Genomic DNA, 23,121 nt, shown 5'->3' with positions numbered 1-23,121 from the left:
ACTACTGAAGCCCGTGTGCCTAGAGCCTGTGCTCCACAACAAGAGAAGCCACCGCAATGAGAAGCCCGCACACTACAACAAAGAGTAGCCCCCGCTCACCACAACTAGAAGCCCTCAGGCAGCAACGACGACCCAAAGCAGCCAATCAATCAATTAATTAATTAATTTTTAAAAAATAAATAAAAAAGAAAAAAACAAGAAAAACAAGAAATAGGTGGCATAGAAGAGAGATAAACAAATATGCTGACACTGCAGAAAAAGGAGAAGTTACATTTAATTGAGGGAATCAGAACAGGCCTTGCAAAAAAATTAGTACTAGGGACTTCCCTGGTGGTCCAGTGGTTAGGACCCTGCACTTCCACTGCTGGGAGCATGGATTCAATCCTTGGTCAGGAAACTAAGATCCTGCAGTACGGCTGGGAAAAAAAAAAAAGTACTAGAACTAGAAATGGCAGTGAATCCTCAGACAGGCAACAAAACAGAGAGAGATTTTATAGGTGAAAGAAAATAAATAAGTAAACGCATTCTCAGAGAGGAGATTGCATAAGGCACTTTTGGGAGACCCAGAAGCCATCTGATTTTTTCCTCTGATTTGTGAATGTATTGATAGGAATGGTCTTTTAAAAAGTAAAACAATTCGATAACTTTAAAAATGTACTTATGCATTTAAAAAGTTGCCTTTACAGTAAAGATTAAAATGAGAAATAAAATCTCCCGTAAAACCTGGGCCATATGGTTCCGGCACATCGTGGTTGTCCACACAGATTCAGCCGCTGTGTTGGCTGCCTGCTGCCCAGACGGCGGGGTGAAGTCAGGACAGAGCCCCTGCTTCAGCACGAATGCCTCTGCCTTCTCTTGCTGGCACATTCCCTCTGCCGCTTAAGAAGGCACAGAGCATTTGCCAGGTTGGGGATGCCTGGCTTTGACAGCACATTTTGTGAAGTAAAGAGTCTATTTATGAAGATAATGGCAATACCCCCGGCCAAGCCCACCGTGGGAGAACCTTGGCTCCTAATTAGCAAGAGCGGTGCATTTTAATGAGGACACTCGGTAGGCAGTTGGCTCCTGCCTTGACTGCCAATGAATCTGGGGCAGAGGGAGGGTTGGCAGAGAGAACACGGAGCAGGTGAGGAGAAAAAACAGAAATGCGCTCATCTCTTGGAAACCTTAAGCCTTGGAATTAGTTGGTTCCTCCATTATCCAGGCTGTCATCTCATAGGTTGCTTCTCTGAGAGCAAATGGCTCTTAGAAGAAGCAGCGGGTCTTGGGTGAGCCAAGGTAAGCGGATGCATCAGTTTTAGCAACCCTGGAATTATCGCTGGAATAGGGAGCAGAGGCCTAAGGGGGATGGAGGCCCAGAAATGTGGGCAGTTGATCTCTCTTGGAAAGCAATCAAGCAATTGCTAAGAGGCCTACGGAGAAACCTCAATCCTTTGCATTTTTCTGATTGGGCAAAAGAGAGCAGCAATGGCTTAGGCTTTCATAAACCCTTGGAGGTGATCTAATATCATTGAAGGTAATTTTTTTTTTTGTGGCTGTGTTTGGTCTCGTTGCTGCTAGCAGGCTTTCTCTAGCGGTGGCAAATCGGGGCTATTCTTCACTGCTCTTCTCGGGCTTCTCAGTGCGCTGGCTTCTCTTGCTGCAGAGCGCGGGCTGTAGGCAGTTGCAGCACATGGGCTCAGTAGTTGTGGCTCACAGGCTCTAGTGTGCAAGCTCAGTAGTTGTGGTACACGGGTTTACTTGCTCCACGGCATGTGGGATCTTCCCAGCCCAGGGATCAAACCCATGTCCCCTGCATTGGCAGGCAGATTCTTAACTACTGCGCCACCGGGGAAGGCCCCCATCAAAGATGATTTAAGCCAGAACTTCAAAGTCTGTTACTGAATGCTGAAGGTATATTGCTGATAGATGACATAAAGAAAGCAGAACTTCTCAGCACTTATGCTGCCTCTGAATTCTGTCTCAAGAAGATGATCTCCCTACTGAAAGGATGAATGACCATTCCTAAGTGGACCTAGGTGCTCCAAGGAGCACAAACGCCCTAATGCTTTAACTGACTTCAGATCTTGAGCTCCTGCAACTTATACCAAGAGAACAAGCAACTTAGTTAAACTCTAACTGGTCATCTCTGATGCATCAGGGACAAGAAGAAAAGGACTGAAAGACGGAATTATCTTCAGAAATGGCAAAGATTCCTAGAACTACAGGCTTGTGAGTTTGACAATGAGCCCAAGCAAGATAAACAATCGAATTTTCAAAAGAATGTTTGTGGGCTACCGGAAGAGAAAGAGGTGAACTTTAGAATAGGCCTAAGATCACCACAAAAAAAAAAGTCACCATGGAGACTTCTGGTTATCCCCCAATATCTAATCTGCTTTTTCCATAGTAACAGAAAGTTTAGCAGAGCAAATGGATACTATATTAGTTTCCTGTTGTCACTGTAACAAATCGCCACAAATTTCAGGGCCTAAATCAACACACATTTATTATTTAATAGCTCCGGAGGCCAGAAGTTTAAATGAGTCAGCAGGGCTGTGTTTCTTCTGGAGGCTCTAGAAGACAATCTGTTTCTATGCCTTTTCCAGCTTCTAGAGGCTGCCTGCATTCTTTGGCTTGTGGCCCCTTCCTTCATCTTCAAAGCCATCAGCATAGCATCCTTAAATCTCTCTCTCTTTCTCTCTCTCTCTCTCTGTGACCTCTGCTTCCATTCTCTGCCTTCTGACTCACCTACCTCTTTTATTTATTTATTTATTTATTTATTTATTTATTTATTTATGGCTGTGCCTGGTCTTAGTTGCAGCACATGGGATCTTCATTGTGGCATGCATGCGGGATCTAGTTCCCAACCAGGGATAGAACCCAGGCCCCCTGCATTGGGAGTGCAGAGTCTTACCCATTAAACCACCAGGGAAGTCCCTTCTGCCTCACTCTTTAAAAGACCCTTTTTATTACATTGGATTCACCTGGAAAATCAACAATAACCTGCCCATCTCAAGATCCTTAACTTAATCACATCTGCAAAGTATTTTGCTACATAAGGTAACATATTCACAGGTTCCATGGGTTAGGACATGGGCATCTTGTGTGGAGGGGACATTATTCAGCCTACCTGAGCTACCCCAAATAAAAAATAAATTTCCCAGCCTCACTTGAAGCTAGGTTTAGAACATGTGACCAAGTTGTGGCAATGGCTATGGGCAAAAGTGAAGTGTGCCTTTTCTGAGTCATGCCGCAAAACAGATGGATGTCATTTGCTGAAATGTGGATGAATGAGTCCTTTTGGACCATGCAGGCGAGAGCAGTATATAAGTGTGGGTCAGCAACAAGAGCCTATGTCCCTGCTAATTCCTTGCAGCAAAGCCAACATACCAGCTTAGACTTTTACATGACAGCAAAATAAATTTCTGTCTTGCTTAAGCCTTGCAGATAGTTATATCTGACTTAAGACTTGATTCTAGAAGACCAGGGAACAGTAATTGACAGAGTTTTGGTACTTTAGCAACATTTATCAAAGTCTCCTATGATTTCAATATACTCAAGTGGGAGAAATATGGATTAAAGCCATAATTAGGTGGGCTTATAACTGCTTGAGTGACTGTAAGAGTAGAGAGTAATAGGTTGGTATTAATCTCCACAGAGAGATTTTTATATATATATATATATTTATTTATTTATTTATTATTTTTTGGGGGTACACCATACAGAGAGATTTTAATGTTATGGCCTTGTCCATTCTCTGGACAGGACAGACAACAGCTGAAATAATTTCCTTCCAAGGGCCTCACTTGTAGAGGGCTGTAGATATAGGAGAGTATGTCAGGAATGGTAACGAAATGGTAGAGGCACTTGAATCTGCATCATATAAGAAAGAGTTGAAGAAGCAGCAAAAAAAAGATACGAAAGGGGTCTTTATTTGCTTTAAGGCACAATGCCAAGTGACAGGGGTAGAAAAAATGAGAAGGGTACATTCCTTGTTTTCTCTTCTCACCAGGTCCAGGGGACATTTATATAAATGTATACAAGGTAAGCCACCGCTTAGCTTGCAGGATGAACCATTAAGAACCTGTTTAATGGGGGTTCTTTGGTTTGTTTCTATTTTGTTTATGTTTTGTTACTCTAGCAAAAAGTCATTTTGTCCATCTCTGGTAGATGATGATTCATCAGAAAGAATGAGAAACATTGTTTTACTCTGGGAAGAAATCGACTATGTTTCTAGGACTTGAGTTCTCCCTACCCCCATGTGAGGGCAAACAAGTTTTAGGATGTTTCAAAGGGTTGGACAAACTTTCCATTCCATCCTCAACCATCAAGCTCTTTAGGCAGACCATTAAGGCCTTTCATGGTTTAAAAAAAGAGTGAATTAGAAGAATAGGTGCTTTTGAGAGTGAGGTCAAAAAAGAAAATGGGTGGAAAATTGAGATAAGGAAAGGGGTCCCAAGAGTTGATCGAGTCCTGAGAGTTGTATCAGGTTTTCATCTAGTCCTGAGAGTTGGATCAGGTTTGACCATGACCCCAAAAGTACCAGGGGAAGTGGATCCCAAGGAGAAACATGGTGAGGGGTAATGCATGAGAGTCCTGTGTGTTTCCAGAGCTGTGAAACTCCAGGACCTCAGCCTAGAAGCCCTTCATCGGGGCATGAGCGGCACACTGGCCCTGTGTGTGCTTCAGGTGCTCGCCTGCCAAGCCTCCACCCACAATCCCCCAGGGCCCTCATGAACTCTAGGGGGCCACCATAGCTGTCGGTGGTGCTGGCCTGGGGTGTGTTAGTGCCCTCTGAGCTGGGGCTGCAAGGAGTGAGTATCCCTGTTGCGCAGGAGTTTGTAACATTGGGATATCATGGCTTCTCAGAAGCAGGGGCATTGGCCCAGCCTTGACCTAGCCACAACCTAGATAAGCTGAAATGTTCAAGCTTCCCTTAATGAATAGATTCTGGAGAAATGTGTGGTTTCTTTCTCTTTCCATGTCCAGTTCTTAAGAAACTTCAGAACAGTTTCCATTCTACAAACCAGTTGAACAGCAACGTTCTTTGTCCTCTAGCGCTTCCTGTGCCCTCTCCGCCCTCTAGAACCAGTTTGTATCCCTCCTCCTGCCTGGGGAGTCCTCAGCCTTCTCCCAGACTCGTGGGTGTGGTTTTGCCCTCTCATGGGAAGGGTGGGTCACAGCCTGTGTGAAAGATGGGGACTAGAAGATGCTGTACACCAATCTGGCTTAGGGTAAATACTAATTAGTGACAATTAAAAAGTACTTCATGGGCAGAAAGAGGATTGACCACCTCTCAGTTCCCAGCTCATGGAGGTGTCCATTTGTTTAGTTGATAGAACTCTGGGGATGGGTGATAAAATGGGACGTGACCTCTTATTGGCAATGACTACTCAGAGGCCCCTGCCAGAAATCTGCGCTGCATCTGCAAGTACTCAGGAGCAAGAGCCCACAAGAGTTAAGAAAATGATAATTTCTTCAGAAAAAATAATGTCAAGTGATCTTGATGACAGTTTTCCAGCCTACGAGTTTTATATTAAATCCTGCTGGTGTTCCATAAACATAACTTTAATAGCTCCCATTAACTGGATGCCTGCTGTGTTTCAGGGGCTTTCTACACAACACGTTAGGTGGATAACTATCTGTCTCAAAGCAGGAGAAACTGCAGCTCAGAGTCGGTCAGTGACCTGTGCACTGTTATCTGGGGTAAGGCATGAAACTGGGGTCTGAACCCGGGTTTGTCTGGTTCTTTCCATGATGCTTCCCCAGTAACATGGTCAAACTGCAGAGAGACAGAGATCTGAACAAGAGTTTCTTTAAATCCTGCACAGTGTGCAGTGCATTACCATCTGTGTAATCATTGTACCCTCTTCTGCCTCTCCATATCAAAATGCCTGGTAGAGGGTTTGCATCAAGCCGTTGGCCCTGGCCCACTGGCAGGCTCACACACAGAGCTACAAAAACCCCAAGGCACCTGCTTACCTTCACGTATCTGGTGCTTTATGCAAAACCCCATGCCTCCCACACAATCCGCAGCAGCCCTGCTTTGAACAAACAAGAGTTCATCTAGGGGACAATTGTCCATTGTTCTTCCGATGAATTGCAGTCCTCCTCCCCAGAGGCTGATGGTATAGATTGCTATGAACACTCTGTCTTTGCCTGGGCACATGGAATATTTGTCAACCCTGCAAAGGGCAGCAAAAGAGTAAAGGGTCCCAGGTCTTATTAAACCCCTGTGTTCTTTTTCTCAGGAGGGAGAATTAGGTTCCTTAATCCACTGTCTTGCATACACTAGAGAAGCCAAGAAAATATTTGTTAAATAATGAAAATTGACTAGGCACCCATAGCATGTGGAGCAAACCAAAGGACAGGATCCAGGCTCTGTCACCACCTGAGCCAAAATCCAAAGCACAGAAATAGGAGATGTAGTTAGAAAGTTGGGTCACTGAAAGGTTTACTTTAGCATTATTACGATACTCATATATTTCTGACATTTCTCGCCGCCTCTGTTTATATGGCTGAAGAGTCTAGGTTGGGCAACCACTAAGGTTTCTACCACTTGGGTTTTATAATGTAATGTGTAATTTTTAGGGGAGAAAATAACAAATTTTCTCACCAAGAAAAAATGCCCCCCTGCCCCGAGTTACAACAATTCAGGGAATTGGATCTGAACTACTTCTCATTCAAATTTCTCATATTTTTTGGAAGCAAACTGGCAGAAATGATTATTTTAAAACCTAGAACAAAAATTGTTATTTCACAAAATTAGAACCTTACTCTGAGTGACACATTAATAATGGAACAAGAGTACTGAGTAAATTGCATTAACTTTGTCACTTCATAACAATAGGACACCAAAGGGTGATTAAATTTATCTCTCTGACACAAGTGATAACTCCATACCAAATGCAGTGTTATGTTGTGTAGGAAATGGCATCTTTCCCCTTCCTGTTCTAAAATGTTAGGTAATGACACATAAAAAAGTAATTAACGGATTCCTAAATTTGGGCTTATTGAACAACTCAAACTGTTTCTTTTTTAAATTAATGTTTATTTTTAACACAGTAACAAATGTACCTACTAAAATGAAGAAAAAAAAAAAGTCAAATGGTAACTGGACAGAAGTAAAATTTGTTGTTCCTGCCTGTATACTCCCTAGCCCTAGCCCCACTCCTCACATGCATTGACTTTTTTTAAGCTATTTCTCCTGGTATTTATTTCTGTACTTGTAAATAATTTGCTTATACTATTATATCTTGGTTCAACAATTTTAGGTAATATCTATTCATCTTAGTAGTTGAGGAGATGAGGATTTCATGCTCTTGTTCTGCATTCAATACTTACATTATTATAGCTATAAATAACATTCATTACTATTCATTAGAGTAGTATACTAGTAGTATACTACCAAAAATTGAGTAGTATGCTATTATTGTTTCCTTTGTTGTATGTTTTTTTTCTAGAGTTAATAACTATTTTGGCTTTTTCATTGCTTAAATTTTAAAAATCTAGGCTGAAAGTTATAGGTAATAATAGATTAGGTGATGAAATCCTATTGAAATTCTAGGGCCTTAGGCTAAAAGAAATAGGAAGAAAATTAGTAGAGATAAATGCACATGTGGTACATTTAAGTTCAAATCATTTGCACAACTATAAGATGTAGACTCAGGGTCTGAAAGAGAATTGTATTCTTTTTTTTTTTTTTTTTTTTTACTTGGTTGTGCTGGGTTTTAGTTGTGGCTGGCGGGCCACTTAGTTGTGGCTCGAGGACTCGTTAGTTGTGGCATGCAAACTCTTAATTGCAGCATGCATGTAGGATATCGTTCCCTGACCAGGGATCAAACCCAGGCACCCTGCACTGGGAATTCAGAGTTTTAACCACTGCACCATCAGGGAAGTCCCAAGAGTTGTATTCTTTCACTGCTCTTAAACTCCACAGGAGTCAATAGTATAATTCAGTTGTTAAAATACAATTGTAGGCTATATTAATTGAAATATACTCTTGAGAATAAGAAAGATGATAATCTTAGTCTATTCATGTTACATAAGCAACCTATTCTGGTTCCACTTTTTAGGAAAAGCAAAACTCACAAGAGAGTGTACAGAATACATTGGCCAAGGTCATGAGAATCTAAAAAACATGTCCTATGAGAAATAGTTGAAGGAAATTGAGATGTTTAGCCTGCAAATGTGTTAGGGGGAACTTACAATTTTCTTCAAATATTTGAAGGACTATTGTATAGAAAATGAGATAGATTTATGCTCCTTCAGTCCAGGGTAGATGTAGGACCAACGGGTGAGTGTCAGGGAGGCAGACTCAGTTCAGTGAGCACAGAACTTTCTAACAACTGGATCTTACTAACATTTGTGGTGGACCTTGCCTTTTTCCCTCCAGCATCCACTCTCTCTCTCTATCTGTATCTCTCTCTTTTTCTTTTTTCTTTTTCTTTGTAATAGCACTTTATGCTGGGCCCTTGGCTGACCAATGAAAGATTACATATATTACTCTTCCTTGGTATGGTTGTGAAATTAGGTTCAAGCCAGTGGGATGTAAACAGAAATGATGCATACCACCACTTACTAGTGCCCTTAATAGGAAAGGAGCATTCCCTCTTCCTCTCTCTCTCTCTCTTTTTTGCTACAGTCTGGAATGTGGTCATGACAAATCTTCTTTGAGCCTGCTGACAAACCAGGAAATTGCAAAGCAACAAGATGGAAGGAGCTTGAGTTCCCACTACCAATATCCAACACTGCTCTCTCAGCCTCGAACTATGTGAACTGTTAACAAAGAGAGAAACTTTCTACCCAGTTGAAATTTCTACCTCGTTAAGCCACATGTTTAGATCTTTGTAATACTAGTTGTAACCTATATATTAAATAACGGAGATGCCTTCCGATTAGTGGTCTTCAGGAGGTCATCACTGAGTCCTCCCTTCCCCTTATTCCACTGTTTTTTCCAGCACTAAGAAATTAAATCATCTCTGACACTCTCTACTGAAGTTTGCATCAGATCCCACAGGTTAAGGGCTCACTCATACAACATGGTCCCCTCTGCCCTCTTTAGATGCCAATCACAAGTCCAGGCTGTTGTGCTTCTGGCCTATACACTATAGATTGGAGACTCCCACAACCTCCTCCCTGGGTTCAATGAATTTGCTAGAGTGGCTCGCAGAACTAAGAAAAATACTTACTTACATTTACCAGTTTATTTTAAAAGATATTATAAAGGATACTGATGAATAATAGCCTGATGGAATAGCTGCACTGGGCGAGGTATGGGGAAAGGGACATGGAGCTTCCATGCTCTCTCTGAGCATGTCACCCTTCCAGCACTTCCATGTGTTCACTAACCCCAAAAGCTCTCTTATCCCTGTCCTTTTGGATTTATGTAGAGGCTTCATTACATAGGCAAGATTGATTAAATCATTGACCATTGATGACTAAACTCATAAACTCAGACCAAAAGAGGCTTGTTAACAAGCCACTCCTGTGACCATTATGGCTCTGGAGCTATTACAGGAACCCAGGACAAATGACCAAATACTACAGCAAAAGATGTTCCCATTACTTTTTTTTTTTTTTTTTGGCTGCAGTGGATCTTCGTTGCTGCGTGCAGGCTTTCTCTAGCTGTGGCACGCAGGCTTAGTAGTTGTGGTGCATGAGCTGAGTTGCTCTGCAGCGTGTGAGATCTTCCTGGACCGGGGATCAAACCTCTGTCTCCTGCATTGGCAAGCAGATTCTTAATCACTGCACCATCAGGGAAGTCCCAATGCTCCCATTACTCTTATGCCTTAGGAAATTCCAAGGGTTTTGAGAGCTATGTGCCAAGAATAGGGATGAAGTCCAGACATACATTTCTTATTATAAATCACAATATCACACTTATTTCTATATGTTATAGGCCCAACCAATCTTATACATACCATTTTATACAACTGCCTCTTTTTTTATATATAAATTTATTTATTATTTTTATTTATTGGCTGCTTTGGGTCTTCGTTGCTGCACACGGGCTTTCTCTAGTTGCTGTGAACATGGGCTACTCTTCATTGTAGTGCGTGGGCTCCTCATTGTAGTGGCTTCTCTTGTGGAGCACAGGCTCTAGGCGCGTGGGCTTCAATAGTTGCAGCACATGGGCTCAGTAGTTGTGGCTCACGGGCTCTAGAGCACAGGATCAATAGTTGTGGGCACGGGCTTAGTTGCTCCGCGGCATGTGGAATCTTCCCAGGCCAGGGCTCGAACCCGTGTCCCCTTGCATTGGCAGGTGGATTCTTTACCATCGCGCCACCTAGGAAGTTCCTACAACTGCCTCTTAAATCAGCTAAGAGATGAAAGAACACAAAGGCATTTACACTGTCTTTTAAAATTGCATAATTGTCTTTACTGGTGCTCTTTGTTTTTATTGTGTAGATTTGAATTACTTCTTGGGGTGACTTGCTTTTATCCTGAAGAAATTCCTTTATTTATTATTTCTTGAACCCAAAGGGGAGAGGAGCCTGGAAAAAAGTGGTTTCCTGCAATAATGAACATCAAGGAGAAAAATGGAGAAGTGGGTAGAATCAAACAGGCAAATGACTAGCCAACTACCCTAAAGCACTTGTATAGTTGCATTACTACAAATTTAAATAGGCCTGCTTTACTGATTCATTGAATTTCAACTATTTCAACTATATTACCAGATATGGGTCTTGGTGTTTTTAAGTGTACTCTATTATATACACTTAAGAATGGGTTTTTAATCAAATAGAGATGAATTCAAACCTTGAATATGTCACCTGCAAAATCTGTGAGCTTAGGAAAATTAGTTAAACCTCTGCAAGTCTCACTTACCCAGCAACAAAATGTAGTATATGTCACATAGTTATTTGACAATTACATGAGAAAATGCATGTAAAGTATTTAGCCTTCTACACAAATGGTCAGTAAATGGCAAGCTTTAAAAACATAAGAGCTACAAAATAGATAACTAGTGAGAACTTACTGTATAGCACAGGGAACTCTACTCAGTATGCTCTGTGGTGACCTAAATGGGAAGGAAATCCAAAACAAGAGAGACGATATATGTATACGTATAGCTGATTCGCTTTGCTGTACAGCAGAAACTAACACAACATTGTAAAGCAACTATACTTCAATAAAAATTAATTTTTAAAAAAAGCAGAGTAAGGGAGTTTCCTGGCCATCGAGTAGTTAGGACTCCACTATTCCTCTGCCAGGGGCTCGGGTTTGATCCTTGGTCGGGAAACTGAGATCCTGCAGGCCACACAGCACAGCCAAAAAAAAAAAAAAAAGTAATATTAAACTTAGGGTTTTTAAAAATTTTTTTTTGGAGAATAGTTGACTTACAATGTTCTGTTAATTTCAGGTGTACAGCAAAGTGAATAAGTTATACATATATATATATATATCCAGGAGTCCCCAACCCCCAGGCCACGGAGAGGTACTGGTCCGCAGCCTGTTAGGAACCAGGCCACACAGCAGGAGGTGAGTGGCGGGTGAGCCAGTGAAGCTTCATCTGCCGCCCCCCATCCCTCACATTACTGCCTGAACCCTCCCCCCCTCCCCACCATCATCCATGGAAAAATTACCTTCCATGAAACCAGTCCCTGGAGCCAAAAAGGTTGGGGACTGTTGCATATATCCATTCTTTTTTTAGATTCTTTTCCCATGTAGGTTATTACAGAATATTGAGTAGAGTTCCCTGTGCTATACAGTAGGTCCTTATTAGTTATCTATTTTTTATATATAGTATATGTATACATGTTAATCCCAACCTCCTAATTTATCCCCCCCCCCCACATCCTTTTGCCTTTGGTAACCATAAGTTTGTTTTCTACATCTGTGACTATTTCAGTTTTGTAAATAAGTTCGTTTGTACCTTCTTTTTTTAGATTCTACATATAAGCGATATCATATGATATTTGTTCTCCTCTGTCTGACTTATTTCACTTGATGATCTCTAGGTCCATCCATGTTGCTGCAAATGGCATTATTTTGTTCTTTCTTATGACTGAGTAACATTCCATTGTATATATGTACCACATGATCTTTACCCATTCCTCTGTCAATGGACATTTAGGTTGCTTCCATGTCTTGGCTATTTTCAGTAGTGCTGCAATGAACATTTGGGTGCGTGGACCTTTTTGAATTATGGTTTTCTCTGGGTGGACTTAGGATTTTTACCATGATGGGGTATAGATATCAAATTTATTTTTATATTGTGAACAATTATAAAACTAATGTTACAGTCAAGCTTTAAAAGTTGTGTTCCAACTTTTTGAACTTGAAAAGTTATGTCAAGCTTTAAACAATAGGTATGAGGCATTTGATCCTTTAAAAATAAAAACTTTAGGTGGGCTCCACATTCATCACATCTTTCTGCATGGGAGTTACTTCCAAACTGTATGAGAGAGAAAAGAAAGATGGAAGAAACAGAGGTTGAAGGTGGGGGGCCACAAAGGTGACTGGATTTTGCAGAACAGAGCATTAGAGGGTAGCAAGCCATGGAGTGAAAGAGCTCCAAAAATTAGCCTAGAGTAACCTTGAGTCTTTGGCCAAATACGAAGTTAACTATGTACACTGCAAGACTAATGTAGGCCTGGCCGAGAATAGCTACTAGGGGATCAGTGAGATCATCAGAGATTCTGGAGGTCACACAATATTGGGAGATATTGGAATTCCAACCAGCCAGAGTACAGAGATCTTGCTGAACAACCCTAGTGTTGAGACTATAGTAAATCCATGCCTTAAGAGTAAGACGACTCTTGCCCAAAGTTAGGATTATTCTAAATCCATTTTAATAAAACTTAAAAACAAGTCTGAACAAGATAGTAACCCCTCAACAGATGAACTGCCTGTCAGAACAGAATTTAAGACTCCTTGCAAAAAGAGAGCAAAATCTACCTTCTAAAAAAAAAAATGTAGCATTTACGGTGTCCAACAGACAATCAGAAATAACTAGACATATGAAAAAGAAGAAAAATATAACTCATAGCTGGAAGAAAAAAAGTCAATAGAAAAAGACGGAGATGATGGAATTAGCAGACAAAGACTTTAAAAAGAGTTATTACAAATGTGTTAGAAAACGAAAATGAAAAAAAATGGATATAATGAATATGATAGACTGAAGAATAGCTCCCTCAAAGATTTATACATCCTAATCCTGAAACCTGTGAATGTTACCTTATATGGCAAAGTTTTTGTGGATGTGATTAAGAATCTTGAGATGGGAGATTATCCTAGCTTGTCTGGGTGGGCCTTAAATGCAATCACATGTATCTTTATAAGAGGGAGGTAGAGGGAGATTTCACACACACACACACACACACACACACACACACACACACACACGAGAGAGAGAGAGAGAGAGAGAGAGAGAGAGAGAGAGAGAGAGAGAAAGGGGGCAGAGAGAAGAGAAGGGAAGACAGAGCAGAGAAAGATTCGAAGATGTGAGCCCTAAAGATTGGAGTGATATAGCCACAAGCCAAGAAATTCTGGCAGCCACCAAAAGCTGGAAGAGCATGAAATAGATTCTCCCCTGGAGTCTTGGAGAGGGTGTGACCCCATTGACATCTTGATTTCAGCTCAATAATACTGATTTCAAATTTCTGGCCACCTGAACAGTGAAAGAATACTTATCTGTTGTTTTTAGCCACCCAGTATGTGGTAATTTATTACAGCAGCTGCAGAAAACTAATACAATAACAGAATACAGAGGGAGCTCAGCAGAGAAATGAGAACTATTTTTTAAATGCAAATGAAAATAATGGTGAAACAATAATGAAAAATACAATATTTGAGGTGAAAATAATCACTGGATTTTTATATATTTACAGAATATTGGACACTTTAGGGGGGAAAAGATCAGTAGTCTGGAAGATGGGGCAATAAAAATTAAGCAAATTGGATTGCAAAGAGAAAAAAGAGTGAAAATAAAAGGAACAGAGCCTTGATGCTTCCTTATGAGACAACATCAGGTGGTCTAAATATTTAAGCAAGAAACAATACCCATTTTGCACATATACTTTTAGAAAAGAAAAAAGAGAGAACACCAGCTCATTGTAAGAGACCAGAATTACCCTGATATCAAAATAAGACCAGGATATTACAATAAGAGGAAATAATATAAAAGTTACCTTCATAGACATAAAAGAAAAAATATTTAACAAAATGTTGGCATACTGAATCCAGCAGTATATAAGATAGTACATCAGGCCCAAGCAGCTTGCAGGCAAGAATGCAAAGTTAGTTCAATAATAAAAATCAATCAATGTAGTTCACTACATTAAAAGAATAAAGGAGAAAATCATAAGATTATCTTAATAGATGCAGCAAAAGAATTTGACAAAATCCAGCTAAACTGACAGCAATCTAGAAAAAGAAGGGTACTTCCTCAGTCTGATAAAGGGCATTTATAAAAACCCAGAGCTAACATCATATTTAATGCTAAAGGGCTGAAGGCTTTCCCCTTAACTGGAATCAAGGCAAGAATGTCTATTCTGACAGTTCTATTAGTATTAACCAGCAAAAAAGACAGGGAAAAGAAATAAAAGACTTACAAATTATAAGGAAGATATAAAGTTACTTTACTCATAGACAACATGATAGTGCACTTGAAAAATGATTCTAAAAATCTACCCAAAAACCCAAACTTAGTAGAAATAAGTGAATTTAGCAAGGTCACAGGATATAATTTCAACATTAAAATATCAACTAGGATCCTCCTGGTGGTCCAGTGGTTAGGACTCTGTACTGCCAATGTCGGGGACATGGGGATCAATCCCTGGTCGGGGGAACCAAGCCCACGTGGCACGTGGCCCACCCAAAAAGTAAAAAAAGAAAAACAACTATATTTACATACACTAGCAATAAACAATTGGAAATTATTTATTTATTTATTGGCTGCATTGTGTGTTTGTTGCTGCCCATGGGCTTTCTCTAGTTGTGGCGAGCGGGGGCTACTCTTCACTGCGGTGCACAGGCTTCTTATTGCAGTGTCTTCTCTTGTTGTGGAGCATGGGCTCTAGGTGTGTGGGCTCTAGAGCACAGGCTCAATAGTTGTGGCACACGGGCTGAGTTGCTCTGCAGCATGTGGGATCTTCCTGGATCAGGGATCGACCCTGTGTCCCGTGCATTGGCAGGCAGATTCTTAACCACTGTGCCCCCTAGGAAGTCCTGGAAATGATTTTTAAGTATTATGTATAGTACTATTAAGAAAAATCCTTGGGGATGAATTTAATGAATGAATATTGAGAACTACTGAGAAATAGAAGAAGGCCTAAATATATGGAGAGGTAGACCACGATAGTTGATAATTCACCAGATTGGGGAGACTATGGGGCAATGGCATTGCTGTACATTGTTTGTGGTTACTTTTTCTAAGTACGTACTGCTTAAACTGTTACATAATGAGATGATAATAATTGATACTACTTATTATTGCCAGGTGTAACTGACAAATTAAATTCCTAAAGGGGCCACTCTGATCTTGGCCGTTTCTTGCTCAAAAACTCCTTTTTGTTCATAGAATCAATGACAAACCCCTCTGGCATTCCCAGACCCTTCGCTATTCGTTCCACACTCCCTTTCTGTAGTCACCTCCCACATTATCCCCTACATACATCCTATACTCCAGCAGCACCGAATTCTTTGCCTTTTCCCAGTTTAAGGTTTTTTTTCTTTTTGGCATCTTACAGATACACTTCTTCACACCATGCGTAGAGTGATGTCCCACGTTCCCGTCTAGCAGAGCTTGCTTAAATTTACAGCCAGACTGATGTTCCATCTGACGTGCGCTGTAAGTAAAGCTGGTTAATGATCACCGTGAGCAGGCTCAGGACTCAAAACTTTCAAAGCGTTACTTCTTTTACCAGCACTCCTGATTTTAGGAATGATGAAGTCCATCAACCCCATTCCTCCCCAGATTTCCTGGTAAATTTGAATCTTATAGAGTTTCCTGGGGATTCAAACCTTTTTTTTTTTTTTTGGCCATGCCGCGGGGCTTGTGGGATATTAGTTCCCCGACCAGGGTTTGAACCCAGGCCCTTGGCAGGAGAGTGCGGAATCCTAATCACTGGACCACCAGAGAATTCCCCAAACCATTTTTTTAATACATTTATTTATTTATTGGCTACACTGGGTCCTTGTTGCTGCATGCAGGCTTTCTCTAGTTGCAGTGAGCAGGGATTACTCTTCATTGCGGTGCGTGGGCTTCTCACTATGGTGGCTTCTCTTGTTGTGGAGCACGGGTCCTAGGGTGCATGGGCTTCAGTAATTGCAGCATGTGGGCTCAGTAGTTGTGGCACACAGGCTCAGTTGCCCTGAGGCATGTGGGATCCGCTTGGACCAGGGATGGAACCCATGTTCCCTGCATTGGCAGGCAGATTCTTAACCACTGTACCACCAGGGAAGTCCCCCAAACATTTTTAATAAGGCTTTCTGGCATCTCTGTGCAGAACCAATGGCTCAGGCCACTCCAAAGCCCCACATCCAACAACTCAGAAAGGTCACCAAATGACCATTTTTGGGGGGGGGGGAATGGTCCATGCACGGCTTGAACACCAAATGACCAGTTTAAGATTTTGAGCTTCATACCTTGGCTCCTGATACTGTCTTTCTTTAGATGACTCTTCACCCCATCGCACCAGCCACCCTTATTTGTGGACTTGTCGCCAATGGTTTTGATACTTAGCACGGTGCAGGGCACATAAGGTTCAGAAGGTATAGTAGGTAGTTGCTGAATGAACAAGAGAAGAAAAATGGTTCACTGATGCCAGTCCCAGAGGAAAGGATAAATGGATGCACTTGATTTCGCATAAAGACAACCAGGGATAAAATGTACGTTAAACGATGCAGGCAAATCCCCTTAATTGGCAGGCCTCTTTGGAAACAGATTGTCATAATGAGCTAACCCACAATCATTCCAATTTTAGAGAATTCAGAGAAATTTAGTAATTGTTGGCCGTTTGTTTGTTGCTTCTATTGTTTACTTATAGAATTACCAAATTTTTTAGTATAAATATGATCAATGAGACTTTCAACTGATTTTTTAATTGAAATATCCCCTATTATAGCCAAAAGAGAGTTTTGAAGTTAAAGAGCCTTGAATAAAACTGCTCCAGTTGATACAGGTGTTGTCATACATCCAGGGCTGGCTTCATTGGCGCATGACCTGTGCAGTTACGCGGGATCCCACACTTAGAAGGACCCTGCACTGTATTTAATGCTCTACTGTTGCTGTCTTGAAATTCTTAACAAGCAGCTCTGAATTTTCATTTTATGCAGGGCCCTACAAATTATGTCACCAGTCCTGCACATACCGCTTCATTCTCCATCATTCTCTCCCTCCATGTACCTCTTCAGCTGTAAGAATTCCAATGCCTCGAGAGAGCGAGAGAGCATTATATGTGGAATATTGGAGATTGCATCTCCTCCCCTCTCCCACCTTTAGGATTTCCTCTCAATCCTCCCTCTCTGATCCCTAGTAAGAAAGTCTGGAGGCTTCTAAGCTAGTCCAAGTTTCCCATTTCCCATCTGAGAGAACCAAGATCCAGAGAGGTCAGATATACCATTTAAATAATTTAAATGAATGCAATCAGAGACCATAATGATTAGTTGCTCCAGCATGGTGGGATAGAGGATGAGAACCTACTCCTGTCTCAGATGCATCCTGGTCCTAATCCTAGGCAGAGCTCAGAGTTCCTGACCTCTCTCTCCAGCAATATTCCCACCTCCATCTCCACTTCAACACCAAGTAATATCCCTCACTCAGGAGGCCTTAAACAATCACTTCTACTATCATATGATCCTGAAATCCCACTCCTGGGCATATATCCAGAGAAAACCATAATCCAAAATATATGTGCACCTGTGTTCGTTGCAGCACTATTCACAATAGCCAAGACATGGAAACAAGCTAAATGTCCATCAACAGAGGAGTGGATAAAGAAGATGTGGTACATATATACAATGGAATAGTACTCAGCTATGAAAAGAATGAAATAATGCCATTTGCAGCAACATGGAAGGACCTAGAAATTATCATACTAAGTGAAGTAAGTCAGACAGAGAAAGAAAAAATATTGGTATCACTTATATGTGGATTCTAAAAAAGAACCGGTAAAATGAACTTATTTACAAAACAGAAAGAGAGTCACAGATGTAGAAAGCAAACTTACGGTTATCAAAGGGGAAAGGTGAGGGGGGAGGGATAAATTAGGAGATTGGGATTAACATATATACACTACTATATATAAAATAGATAATCAACAAGGACCTACTGTGTAGTACAGGGAACTCTACTCAATACTCTGTAATAACCTATAAGGGAAAAGAATCTGAAAAATAATAGACATATGTATATGTATAACTGAATCACTTTGCTGTACTTCTGAAATTAATACAACATTGTAAGTCAACTATACTCTAATATATTAAAAAAAAAAAAAAAGGTGGGGGTGGAAATCCCTGGTGGTCCAGTGGTTAGGACTTGGCACTTTCGCTGCTGCCAGGGCCAGGGAACTAAGCTCCTGCCAGCCACACTGCACAGAATCTTACTTTTCGAGTGGAAGCCTGTTTCATTTTTGGTACACTTTGGATATTAGAAAGTATTTTCTCTTTATAAAGAACAGCAATCAGACTCTGCTAATTCCAATCGTGGGGACTGATGCCTCTATAAAAATGACAAGCAACAAACTTTACTTCCTTCTCTACCTAACAACTTTTCAAATAATTGCAAATAGCTTTACTTCCACCACCCCCTGCCCAGAGGCTGTTTGTTTTTCTAGTTGAACACTCCATTGTTTGCAATGTTCCGTAGTAGTGATGTGGTTTCTAAACACCTTCCTGTATCCATCTCTTCATTCTCATGACTCTTAGAGGTATCAAAGCATCCTTAGATGATAAAAAGGAAATAGAACAATGCAAAGGTATTATAGTATGTGTTATGTTTTGTTTTAATTTGCTGACTACAAAGCTGGTAATAAAGTTATACAACCAGAAAGACTGTGGCCAAGATTATAGGAGAAGAGTAGGTATATAAGTCAAAGCTTTTGGTTGCAAATGACTATACCCATATGGGACTTGCTTAAGCAACCATGAGAACATCTTGATCAGAAAGCAAAGAGCCCACTTCCCCTTCAGTTCAGATGGAATAGTTCCAGGAAAGGGCTGTGATTAGTTAAATGGGGTCATTGTCCATCCCTGGGCCAGTCAGTTCAGAGTTGGGTAAGAAGAGGGAAGTTCTCCTGGGATCCCTTGGCTGGAGGAGCAAGGGGGGAGTGATGAGCACTCTTTTGAGAAGGGAGGGTGTTAGGCAAACAGAAACAGATGTGCCCGACAGTGGGTAGGCCAGAAAGTCAAAGAAAGATATTGAGGGTTAATATTCAAAGGAAGAGGAGAGACAGTAACCATATTATGAGGATAGAGTTAATAAGACAGCGGCAATGTTGGAAACATTTTTCATTAGCTAATGAGTAACATGTATAGCTTTTTTTTCTTCCAGTTTTATTGAGATATAATTGACATATAGCCCTGAATTAGTTTCAGGTGTACAGCATAATGATTTGACTTACACACATCGTGAAATGATTATCGCAATAAGTTCAGTGAACATCATCTCACACAGACACGAAATTAAAGAAAGAGAAAAAAAACCTATGCGATGGTAATTCTTAGGATTTCCTCTCTTAGCAACTTTCATGTATAACACATAGCAGTGTTAATTATATTTACCATGTACATTGGATCCCTAATACTTATTTATCTTCAAACTGGCGGTTGGTGTTGGTCCCTTTTGACTGCCTCATTCAATTCCTCCTCCACTCACCCCCGGCCTCCGGAAACCACAAATCTGATCTCTTTTTCTGTGAGTTTGCTTATTTGTTTCTGAAGTGTAATTGTTTACAACACCATGTTAATTCCAGTGATTCACTATCTCTGTGTGTTTCAGAATGATCACCACAATACGTCTAATCACAGTCTGGTCATTTTGAAACATATAGAAATATGGAATCACAATGAAACTAACAAAGTGTTGTAAATCAATTACACACAGAGATATTACATAGATTATTGGCTACATTCTCCCACACTGTACATTTTAAACCTGTGACTCATTTATTTTGCACCTGGAAGTTTTTACCTCTTAGTCTCCCTTACATATATAGCTGTTTCTTTTTTGAAGGGAGATAAAGGAGTAATGAGAAAACAAGAAAATGTTGAGTATAGTAAATTTTTAATTGATGTCTACTGAAATGAAATTTGGTGGAAAAGAATTATACTTATTTAAATACATTTTATGTGAAATTCTAAAACCTGTACTTATGAGTTAATACATGTATGAAGGTGCTTTGAAGAATAAAACAGAAACAACTTCTGACCACGTGGAAGTGGAAAAGAGCAGACCGTTGAGCGGTAGAACCTGGTGGAAAAAGCCTGTCATTCTCTGCCCTGGGCAGGGCTCCTAAGGGAAGAGGCGCACCGAGCTTGTGCTGTGGGCGGACACTCAGACTGCATTTCTACTATGCTGTTTTCTTGAACAGCGGGAAAACCCGAAGAAGAACGCTTCATTTGTCCAATTAAAGATGGGTTTTCATTGAGTGCCACCCCAGAGCCCACAGACCACAGGCATCTGTGCGTTAGTGGCTCCCCAGAGCCAATAGGGCATCTAAAATGTCAGGAAACGTGGCCACAGCGTGCTTCTAGTTTCCACAGAGTGGTCGGAGTCTGCTGAGTTAACAGCCCAAATCCGACCACACAGGCCTGGAACAGCGTTCAGGGAGCAAGTGAGGGGAGGTTAGCCAATACTGGATTTAGGCCATCACCCTCCTGAAACATGTGCCAGGAAGGGGCAGGGGAGACACTTGCCAAGACAAAGCTTGCCTCCTGGGACTGTTTCTCAGGGAGACATAACGCATTGGCCGACCAAATGTTCCCACCGGTCCAGCACAAATGCTTCCTGCCTCTCCAAGCCTGAAGAGCAATTGTGCTAACAGGGGTCTCTCGAGATGAAGGAAGATCAATACAGCTGCCTGATAGATAAATGCGACTTGGGGCTCTTTGGATAAGCTTGTCCTGTTCTCTCAGGGGGCTTTGGTTGTTTACACAAAATGAGAGAAAAAAAAAACTATTAAGCATTGAAAAATTTGGGATTTTACTTTCCAAGGGGAGCCCTGTGGGCATTGTAAAAATTTTCCAGCAAATATTTGTCAAGAAGCTACTATCTGCAAGGTACTACTGCGCTAAACTGTTGTAGACTCACAGGAGTGGTGTAATTAGGCTGTACATATAAAATTAACTATTTTATAACCAATACCCCTATGTTTAGATGTCAAATAAATATTGTCTTCTTCAGTACAATCACGTCTTAGTCCAATGGTGTTGTCTGTGTAGAAAGTGTTTTCAGAAAAGCTTCTCTTTGTGCATCACCTTCAGAGTCTATGATACATTCTTTTGAATAGTCTCATGTTGCAAAGCTGTTGAGAACAGAGGCAAGATAAAATTGAGAAATACATTTTCTGATAAAAAAAAGAAAGGAATGAAGAATGAAATCCACACAAAGATTTACATGTGAATGTTCAGAGCAGCTCTATTCATAACAGCCCCAAACCGGAAACAACCCAAATATCCATCAACTGATGAGTGGATAAACAAGTATGGTAGGCACATACAATAGAATATTATTCAGCCATAAAAAGGAATAAAGCATCAATACATGCTGCAACATGGATGAACCTTAAAAACAAAAACATTATGCTACATGAAATAAGCCAGTTGCAAAAGCCCATATATTTTATGATTCTTTTTATATGAAATATCTAGAAAAAGAAAATCTAGCCAGAAAGTAGCTTCGTGGTTGCTAGGGCTGTGGATGGGAACAGGTGATGAAGATACTCTACAATTAGATCGTGGTAGTTGTTACACAACTCTGTAACTTTGCTAAAAATCATTGAAATGTACACTTAAAATGGGTGAGTTTTATGTTACGTAAATTATACCTCAATAATTCTTTAAAAAAATAAATGAAGTGTAATGATTATAAAGTATCCGAACTGATTTTGGGGGTGACTTGTGAACCAATTCTAAAGTAAATGTGGCAAAAGCAGAGAGCTAGAAAATTCCGCCTCCCAAAGTTCCAAGATCAGTTGAGTAACAGTAGCACTTTGAAAATGAGGATACTAAACAGGTGAGGTATATGTCTGAAGAGAGATTCAGATATACATTTTATTTTTTAAATAAATTTATTTATTTTAATTAATTAATTAATTAATTAATTTTTGACGGCGTTGGGTCTTCGTTGCTGCCTGCAGGCTTTCTCTAGTTGTGTTGAGAGGGCTTCTCAGCGCAGTGGCTTCTCTTGTTGCAGAGCACAGGCTCTAGGCATGTGGGCTTCAGTAGTTATGGTATGTGGGCTCAATAGTTGTGGCTCGCAGGCTCTAGAGCACAGGTTCTAGTAGTTGTGGCACACAGGCTTAGTTGCTCCATGGCATGTGGGATCTTCCCAGACAAGGGATCAAATCCATGTCCCCTACATTGGCAGGCAGATTCTTAACCACTGCGCCCCAGGGAAGCCCTTAGATATACATTTTAAAAGAAAGGGAGTCATGGCATTTATTGAAGAACCAAAGGGCTATGACATTGAAGGAGTGAAATATCAGGAATATTTTCATTAGCTGTGTTTTGAACATTTAGACTATATGGTGTGTGTTATTAAATTACTTTGATGATGGAGGGGCCGGTTTCCCTCATCATCCTGCCCTTGGGTGTACAAATCCACACACATATCTGTACAGTCATGAACTATGATCATACCTTTCCAAGGATTGTTATTATTATTCACCATCAGTGAAACAGACATTTGAGGGAAGAGGTCAAGATGACCACTTCTGGAGGTGACTGACAACTCTTCTTTACACACAGATTGACGGGCACTACTCCTGCAGTGCTAATAACTCTTACTGAGCTACTGCCTTCCCCCAAGCCTACACGTCACTGGAGAAAGACTATATGTATGTGTGTATATTCATCTATCAATAAATGAAGTAAAATAAATTAGTTACTGTCAAACCAGTAAAGGCACTTTTTCTCTTTTCAAAGTGTGAGTCAATGGCAGAAAAAGAAATAGTGATGCTTTCTTTTTTATGG

This window comes from Hippopotamus amphibius, chromosome 9 (genome assembly GCF_030028045.1).
Source record: "Hippopotamus amphibius kiboko isolate mHipAmp2 chromosome 9, mHipAmp2.hap2, whole genome shotgun sequence".
In the NCBI taxonomy this organism is placed as follows: domain Eukaryota; kingdom Metazoa; phylum Chordata; class Mammalia; order Artiodactyla; family Hippopotamidae; genus Hippopotamus; species Hippopotamus amphibius.
This window is presented reverse-complemented; position numbering follows the sequence as displayed.